This window comes from Crocuta crocuta, unplaced genomic scaffold (genome assembly GCF_008692635.1).
Source record: "Crocuta crocuta isolate KB4526 unplaced genomic scaffold, BGI_CrCroc_1.0 scaffold130, whole genome shotgun sequence".
Lineage (NCBI taxonomy): Eukaryota > Metazoa > Chordata > Mammalia > Carnivora > Hyaenidae > Crocuta > Crocuta crocuta.
This window is the reverse complement of record NW_027527920.1, coordinates 2,512,849-2,521,552: the sequence shown is the minus strand read 5'-3', so window position 1 is coordinate 2,521,552 and position 8,704 is coordinate 2,512,849. Positions and strand designations below refer to the sequence as shown.

The following is an 8,704-nucleotide window of genomic DNA, read 5'->3' as shown; positions in this document are numbered from 1 at the left end:
AAAATAGTATGGAGCTTCCTCAAAAATTTATAAATAGAAATACCATGTGATCCAATAATTCCATTACTGGGTATTTACCCAAAGAAAATGAAAGCACTACTTTGAGAATATATATGCACCCCTATATTTATTACAGCATTATTTACAATAACCAGGATAGGAAGCAACCTAAGCGTCTATTGATAGACAAATCAATGAAGATGATACCACACACACACACACACACACACACACACACACACACACACCCTTATGCCTTGTTTTTAAATGTCAATAGGACAGGGACACCCGGGTGGCTCAGCTGATTAAGCGTCTAACTCTTGGTGTCGGCTCAGGTCATGATCTGAAAATTCGTGAGTTCAAGCCCCACATTGGGTTCTGCACTGTCAGCCTAGAGCCTGCGTGGGATTATCTCTCTCCTTCTCTCTCTGCCTCTCCCCCCTCAAAATAAAGAAATAGACTTAAAAAAATTTTAATGTCTATAGGACATTGAGAAAAACTGTGAAAAACCCCAAATATTACTAACTTCCAAAAAGTGGGATTATTTTTTTTCTCATTTTTTGAGGTATAATTGACATATAACATGTCAGTGTTATAGTTAGTTATAGTGTTAGGTATAAGTACAACTTAATGATTTGATATTTGTATTGTAAAATGATCACCACAATAATCACAATAGTCTAGTTAATATCCATCAGCATACACAGTTACATTTTTTTTCTTGTGGTGAGAAGGAAAAAGAATTCTTATAGGACATGTTCTCTGACCATAATGTATTAAAACTGGAAAAAGTCTAAACATGTATATATTTTTAAATTCTAAATAATTCCTGGGGAAAACTATAAAAACAAATACTCCTAGAATTATATCAGAAGAACAACAGATGTCTTTTATTTCTTTTTGCTGTCTCATTGCTGAGGCTAAGACTTCTAGTACTATGTTAAATAGTAATGGTGAGAGTGGACATGACTGTCATGTTCCTGATCATAAAGGAAAAGCTCTCAGTCTTTCCCCATTGAGGATGATATTAGTTGTGGATCTTTCCTATATGGATTTTATGATATTGAGTTATGTTCCATCTCTACCTGCTTTGTTGAGGGTTTTTATCAAGAATGGATGCTGTATTTTGTCATATGCTTTTTCTCCATCTATCCAGAGGATCATATAGTTCTTGTTCATTTACTAATGTGGTGTATCATGTTGATTGAATTCCAAATATTGAACCACCCCTGCAGCACAGGAATAAATCCTGCCTGATCATGATGAATAATTATTTTAATGTACTGTTGGATTCAACTTGCTAGTATGTTGAGAATTTTTGCATCTATGTTCACTGGCAATATTGGCCTATAAATTCTTCTTTTTAGTGGAGCCTTTGGTTTTGGAATCAAGGTAATGCTGGCCTCATAGAAAGAATTTGGAAAATTTCCTCCATCTCAATTTTTTGGGACAATTTGAGTAAAATAGGTATTAATTCTTCTTTAAATGTCTGGTAGAATTCCCCTGGGAAACCATCTAGCCCTGGGCTCTTGTTTGCAGGGAGATTTTTTTTTTTATTACTGATTCAATATCTTTGCTGTTTATAGGTCTGTTCAAATTTTCTGTTCCTTCCTGTTTCAGTTTTGGTAGTTTGTATGTTTCTAGGATTAATCCATTCTTCCAGATTGCCCCTGTTTGTTAGCATAGAAGTGAAACTTTCACTGTTCGCAGATGACATGATACTCTATGTAGAAAACCTGAAAGACGCCACAAAAAATTGCTAAGACTAATACATGGACAGCAAAATCATAAGATATAAAGATATACAGAAACTTGTTGCATTTTTATAGCTCAGTAATGAAGCAGCAGAAAAAGAAATCAAGGAATCAATCCCATTTATAACTGCACCCAAAGCAATAACATACTTAGGAACAAACCTAACTGTAGAGGCAAAAGATCTGAACTCTGAAAACTATAGAACACTTGTGAAAGAAATTGAAGACCACACACACACACACACACACACACACACACACACAAAATGGGGAATAATTCCATGCTCATGGATTGGAAGTACAAACATTGTTAAAATGTCTATACTACCCAAAACAATTTACACACTTAATGTCATCCCTATCAAAATACCACCGGTATTTTTCACAGAGCTAGAACAAACCTCAAATTTGTATGTAACCACAAAAAACCCCAAATAGTCCAAACAATCCTAAAAAAGAAAAGCAAAGCTGGAGGCATGATTCTAGACCTCAACCTATATTACAAAGCTGTAGTAATCAAGACAGTATGGTACTGGCACAAAAAGAGACACATTGATCAATGGAACAGAATAGAAAACCCACAACTACATGGTCAAATAATCTTTCACAAAGCAGGAAAGAATATCCAATAGAAAAAAAGACAGTCTCTTCAACAAATGGTTTTGGGAAAACTGCACCGTGACATGCAAAAAACTGAAACTGGACCACTTTCTTACACCATACACCAAAATTAATTCAAAATGGATGAAAGACCTCAATGTGAGACAAGAAACCATCACAATCCTAGAGAACACAGGCAACTTTAAACTTGGCCATAGCAACTTCTTACTAGACACTGTCTCAGGAGGCAAGGGAAACAAAAGCAAACTTGCACTATTGGTACCTCATCAAGATAAAAAGCTTCTGCACAGCAAAGGAAACGATCAACAAAACTAAAAGGCAGCCTATGGAATGAGAGAAGAGATTTGTAAATGACATACCTAATAAAAGGTTAGTATCCAAAATCTGTAAAGAACTTATCAAACTCAACACCCAAAAAACAAATAATCCAATTCAGGAGTGGGCAGAAGACATAAATAGATGTTTTTTTTTTTCAAAGAAGACATCCAGATGGCTAACAGACACATTAAAAGGTGCTCAGCATCACCCATCATGAGGGAAATAAAAATCAAAACCACGATGAAATACTACCTCACACCTGTCAGAATGCCTAAAATTAACAACACAGGAAACAACACATGTTGGTGAGGTTGAGGAGAAAGGGAACCTTCTTACCCTGTTGGTGGGAATAGAAATTGGTGCAGCCACGGGGCGCCTGGGTGGCTTAGTCGGTTAAGCGTCCGACTTTCGCTTGGGTCATGATCTCGCGGTTCGTGGGTTCGAGCCCCGCGTCGGGCTCTGGGCTGACTGCCAGCTCAGAGCCTGGAGCCTGTTTCAGTCTGTGACTCCCTCTCTCTCTGACCCTCCCCCGCTCACGCTGTCTCTCTCTCTCTCTCTCCTAGAAATAAATAAAAATATTAAAAAAAAGAAAAAAAAGAAATTGGTGCAGCCACTCTAGAAAACAGTATGGAGTTTCCTCAAAAAGTTAAAAATAGAACTACCCTACAACCCAGCAATTACACTACTAGGCATTTACCTGAAGGTTACAAAAATACAGACTCAAAAGGGTACTTACATGCACCCCAACATTTATTGCAGCATTATCAACAATAGCCAAACTATGGAAAAGCCCAAGTGTCCATCAACTGATGAATGGATAAAGATGTGGTGGATATGCATAATGGAGTACTCCTCGGCCATCAAAAAGAATGAAATCTTGCCATTTGCAATGGTGTGGATGGAGCTAGAGTGTATTATGCTAAACAAAATAAGTCAGAGAAAGACAAAAGCCGTATGATTTCACTCATATGTGGAATTTAAGAAACAAAACAACTGAACGTATGAGAAGAGGGAAAAAAAGAAAAAGGGAACCAAACCATGAGAGACTCTTAATTATAGAGAACAAACTGAGGGTTGATGGAGGGAGGTGAGTAAGGGGTGAGCTAAATAGGTGATGAGCACTGAGCGTTACATATAAATGACAAATCACTAAATTCTAGTCCTGAAACCAATATTACACTATGTTAACTAACTAGAAATTAAATAAAAATCTGAAAAAATGAATAATGTATCCTACACAAACATTTAAGTACAGTAATGCAAACTTAGATAAACATTAGGAAATGTATTGTGGCAACATTTACGGTAAATAGACAATGGGAGAAAGACCATGTTCTAGATGTTAAGAAAGCATTTGATATGGCCATTCTAAATATTAACTCTTGGCAAAATAGAAACAGAATGAAACTAACACAAAAATGGGTATATATATGAAACAAAAAGGAATACAGGCCGTTCCATTAAAGTCAAGAGTAAAATAAGGACACCCACTACCCTTCATAAACATTGTTTTGGAGGTCCAATCAATCCAAAAAGTCAAGTTTTGTAAAGGAAGAGACAGAATTATTATTATTTGGAGTCCATATGGTGTTTACTTAGAAAATCCAAGAGAATCATGCAAAGGATCTATCGGAATTAAAGTAACTCAGTCAAGTGGCCTGATAAAAGATAAATACAAAGACAAAAATAACTTATTTCTGTGTCAGCAGTAACAAATTAGAAGATGAAATGGAAAAATGTGATTCACGGGGCGCCTGGGTGGCTCAGTTGGTTAAGTGTCCGACTTTGGCTCAGGTCATGATCTCACAGCTCGTGGGTTCGAGCCCCACCTCGGGCTCTGTGCTGACAGCTCAGAGCCTGGAGCCTGCTTCAAATTCTGTATCTCCCTCTCTCTCTGACCCTCCCCTGCTCACGCTGTCTCTCTCTGTCTCTCAGAAATAAATAAAACATTAAAAATGTTTTAAAGAAAGGAAAAATGTGATTCACAAAAACAAGTTGGTTAATATATGTAAAGCACTTAGTACTGTTCCTAGCAGATAAGAGGTTATATCAATAAGCTATAAAACTAATATTAATTTCCTAGATTCCTAGAGGTGAAATTACTAAGACAAAGGATACATTTTTAAGATTCTTGATTTTGGGGCGCCTGGGTGGCTTAGTCGGTTAAGCGTCCGACTTTCGCTTAGGTCATGATCTCGCGGTTCGTGGGTTCGAGCCCCGCGTCGGGCTCTGTGCTGACTGCCAGCTCAGAGCCTGGAGCCTGTTTCAGTCTGTGACTCCCTCTCTCTCTGACCCTCCCCCGCTCACGCTGTCTCTCTCTCTCTCTCTCTCCTAGAAATAAATAAAAATAAAAAAAAAGATTCTTGATTTTATATATCCAACTTATTATTTTAACTTTGTATTAAAGTATAATACACATGTAGAATGGTAATCAACGCCCAGATCAAGAAATAGAACATTTCCAGCACCCCAAAGTCCCCTTACGTGTCCCCTCTTACTCTCCAGTCATCTTCCTCCCAAGGGTATTTCTGACTTCTGACAACACAGATTTTGCCTGTTTTGTACTTCATATATATGGAATCATGCATATGCAGTCTTTTGTATCTGGCTTCTTTTGCTCAACATTGTGTTGATGAGATTCATCCATATTGCTCCTGTGCTTATAGATTATTTATATTTCTAGATAGTATTTCATTTACGAATGTACCATGATTTTCCATTCTTCTATTGAGGGGCAACTGGATAGTTTCCAATTTGGGGCTATTATGACAAGTGCTGCTATGAGCATCGTAATACATATCTTTTGGTGGACATGTGGACATTTTCTGTTGCACACCTACATAGAATGAGAAGGACATGTATTTATTCAGCTCCAGCAGATACTGCCAAGCTGTTTTTCAATGAACATAACAATTTACACTCCCAACAGAAGTGTATGAGGGTTTCGGTTGCTCTGCATACTTGCCAACATTTTTCCATTTGAGTCCTTCTGGTGGATGTGTAGTGATAAGGCATTTTGGTTTGAGTTTGCATTTCCCTCATGGCTAATGAATCTGAACACTTTTTTATATTATATATGTATATGCTTTTATTCTGGCAAAACATCAGTTAAGGACTTTGCTCATTTTTCTATTAGGTTGTTTCTCCCATTGATTTGTAAGAATTCTTTATTATATTCTTCTATGAGTTTTTTGTTAGATACACATATTGAAAATATCTTACCCTACTCTAGGGGCGCCTGGGTGGCTTAGTCGGTTAAGCGTCCGACTTTCGCTTAGGTCACGATCTCGCGGTGCGGTTCGTGGGTTTGAGCCCCGTGTCGGGCTCTGTGCTGACTGCCAGCTCAGAGCCTGGAGCCTGTTTCAGTCTGTGACTCCCTCTCTCTCTGACCCTCCCCTGCTCACGCTGTCTCTCTCTCTCTCTCTCTCCTAGAAATAAATAAAACATTTAAAAAAAATAAAAACAAGTCTTGGCCTCCTACAAGGTCACAAACATGTTATTCTATTTTCTTCTAACGAAACTGCTTTTTTTCTTTTGCAATACCATGAAATTATTTTAAGTTCTTTGTCTTCATGATTGAATATACACAGGTAATGGAAGTTATGCATTCTTCTGCTGTAAAGATGGGTGGAATATATAAAAATTCTCTTGTTGAATTTTCTTTAAATAGTCCTCCAGAGCAGCTTGAAGAAAAGCAGAGAATGTTTTCACAAGAACTCTTTTGTGGAAGGACCTAGCGTGTTTTAAGCACCAGTGTGCTGGGCTAACAATGGCACATACTTCGTCTCCCACATTTTTATCTTAATTCTTCTGTAGAACATCCTCTTGTGGAACACCATGTATTGCATTTGTCATTCATGCAAATATCCAAGGGAAGGAATACCCTTTTTCTGGTACCATGAGAGGGTGTTGCTTTCAAGCATGTGACAATGCCTTGTGCTTTACCGGGGTGACTTATGGCATGATCTGTATGAAGTTCCTTTTTACCCAATATTTCTAGTGTGTTTTTTTAATGTTTATTTATTTTTGAGAGAGAGAGCAAGAGAGAGCACAAACAGGGGAGGGGCAGAGAGAGACACACACAGAATCGGAAGCAGGCTCCAGGCTCTAAGCTGTCAGTGCAGAGCCTGAAGTGGGGCTCAAACTCATGAACTGTGAGATCATGACCAGAGCCGCAGTTGGATGCTTGACTGACTGAGCCACCCAGGCTCCCCAACAATATCTCTAGTGTTAAATGAAAAGGAGAGCTCTGTGTGTTTTCAGCATAATTTTTCAGTTCCTGGATGTTATGATATGCTTCGTCATCCAAATTTTGTCTCCTTTACTAATGATTTCCATAAGCCGTCTTTTCCCAGAGTACGTCTTTTGATAGCAGCTTCCCAGCAGCTTTTTCTTCTTCTCAGTCTCCCGTGGTGGGGGCTGGACTTTTCATTCCCCCTGGGGCTCTGCGAGGTCAGTGTGGGGCCCAGGAGGGGGGCCTGCCTCTGCGGTGCCTCCCCTAGTTCACTGGCTACAGCCTGCTGTGGTGGAATGTTGCAGTATACATCGTCCACGTGTTTTTCCAAAACTGCATTCACATCAGTCCAATTGTTTTCTCAGAGACTGAGTCCTTAACCAGCCTGCACCAGTTCACAGCAAAAGGCATCAGTGCAAGAGCAGAGCTCCAGGCTTCTGCAGGGAGGGGCTGGGAGCCTAAATAGCCCCCATAATCTGGTTTCTGCAGCAGCTCCACGTTGTGTTGTGTTGGCGTTGGAGACTCAAGATCCAGTGGCCTCGGCCATGCTCCTCCTGGACCCTGCAGGCTCTGGGGTAGTGGCTGCCAAACAGGCCGGGAACCCCAAATTGCTTTTTAAAGTGGGGAAAATGGCAATATACCCGGTCACCAGTGATGCATGAATAATGTTTTGTCATACGTGTCCAGGCCCTAGCAAGTTCCCAGCGGGCCAGAACATCCTACCTTTTGTCCAGTGCTGCCTGACCTGTTTCTTCAACAGCTAGAGAGTTGTGTCATTACCAATCAGACACTGTTCACAAAGTGACCTCCTACCCCACTTTTCATCAATATCGTCTCTTCGGTAATGTTTTCGTTTAGTGCTGCTAGTGAAGTGCGGACAGGTGACATATGCTATCCACTAACATGTAGTATTTCATCTGTCTTGGGTGCCCTGTGCCAAGGCCATGTTCAAGCAAACTTAGCAAGACAGTTTAAAAAATTATAGGGGCGCCTGGGTGGCTCAGTTTGTTAAGCGTCCGACTTCAGCTCAGGTCATGATCTCACGGTTCGTGGGTTCGAGCCCCACATTTGGGCTCTATGCTGACTGCCAGCTCAGACCTGGAGCCTGTTTCAGATTCTGTGCCTCCCTCTCTCTGACACTCCCCTGCTCACGCTGTCTCTCTCTCTCTCTGAAGTAAAACAATTAAAAAATTTTTTTAAATTATAATAGGTGTCGCCTGGCTGGCTTAGTTGGGTGGTCATGAGACTCTTGATCTCGAGGTCATGAGTTTGAGCCCCACATCAGGTGTAGAGATTACTAAAAAAAAATTAGCTTAAAAAAAAATAAGGGCACCTGGGTGGCTCAGTTGGTTGAGTGTTGGACTTTGGCTCAGGTCATCATCTCATGGGTCATGAGTTGGAACCCCACATAGGGCTTGCTGCTGTCAGCCTGTCAGCTTGTCAGCACAGAGCCTGCTTCAGATCATCTGTCCCCCTCTCTCCCTCTTCCCATACTTGCACTCTCTCTCTCAAAAAATAAAACAGTTAAAAAATGTTTTATAAAAAGAATAAATAATAATAGTATTTACTGAGCACCTATGAAGGCACTGTACTAAGAGCTTTATGCATGTTATCTTTTTTAACATTCACAAAATTCTTTTTTAAAAATATTTTTAATGTTTTATTTTTTCTTTTAATTTTTTAAATGTTTTATTTATTTCTGAGAGAGAGAGAGAGAGACAGTGTGAGCAGGGGAGGGTCAGAGAGAGAGGGAGACACAGAATCCGAAGACAGGCTC

The 8,704-nt window shown here is 39.7% G+C and overlaps 1 pseudogene; it reads right to left on the bottom strand.

The window, feature by feature from the left end:
• Window positions 1–6,248: 6,248 nt before the first annotated feature.
• Window positions 6,249–7,815, bottom strand: LOC144219014 (NADH dehydrogenase (ubiquinone) complex I, assembly factor 6-like; annotated as a pseudogene).
• Window positions 7,816–8,704: the final 889 nt, after the last annotated feature.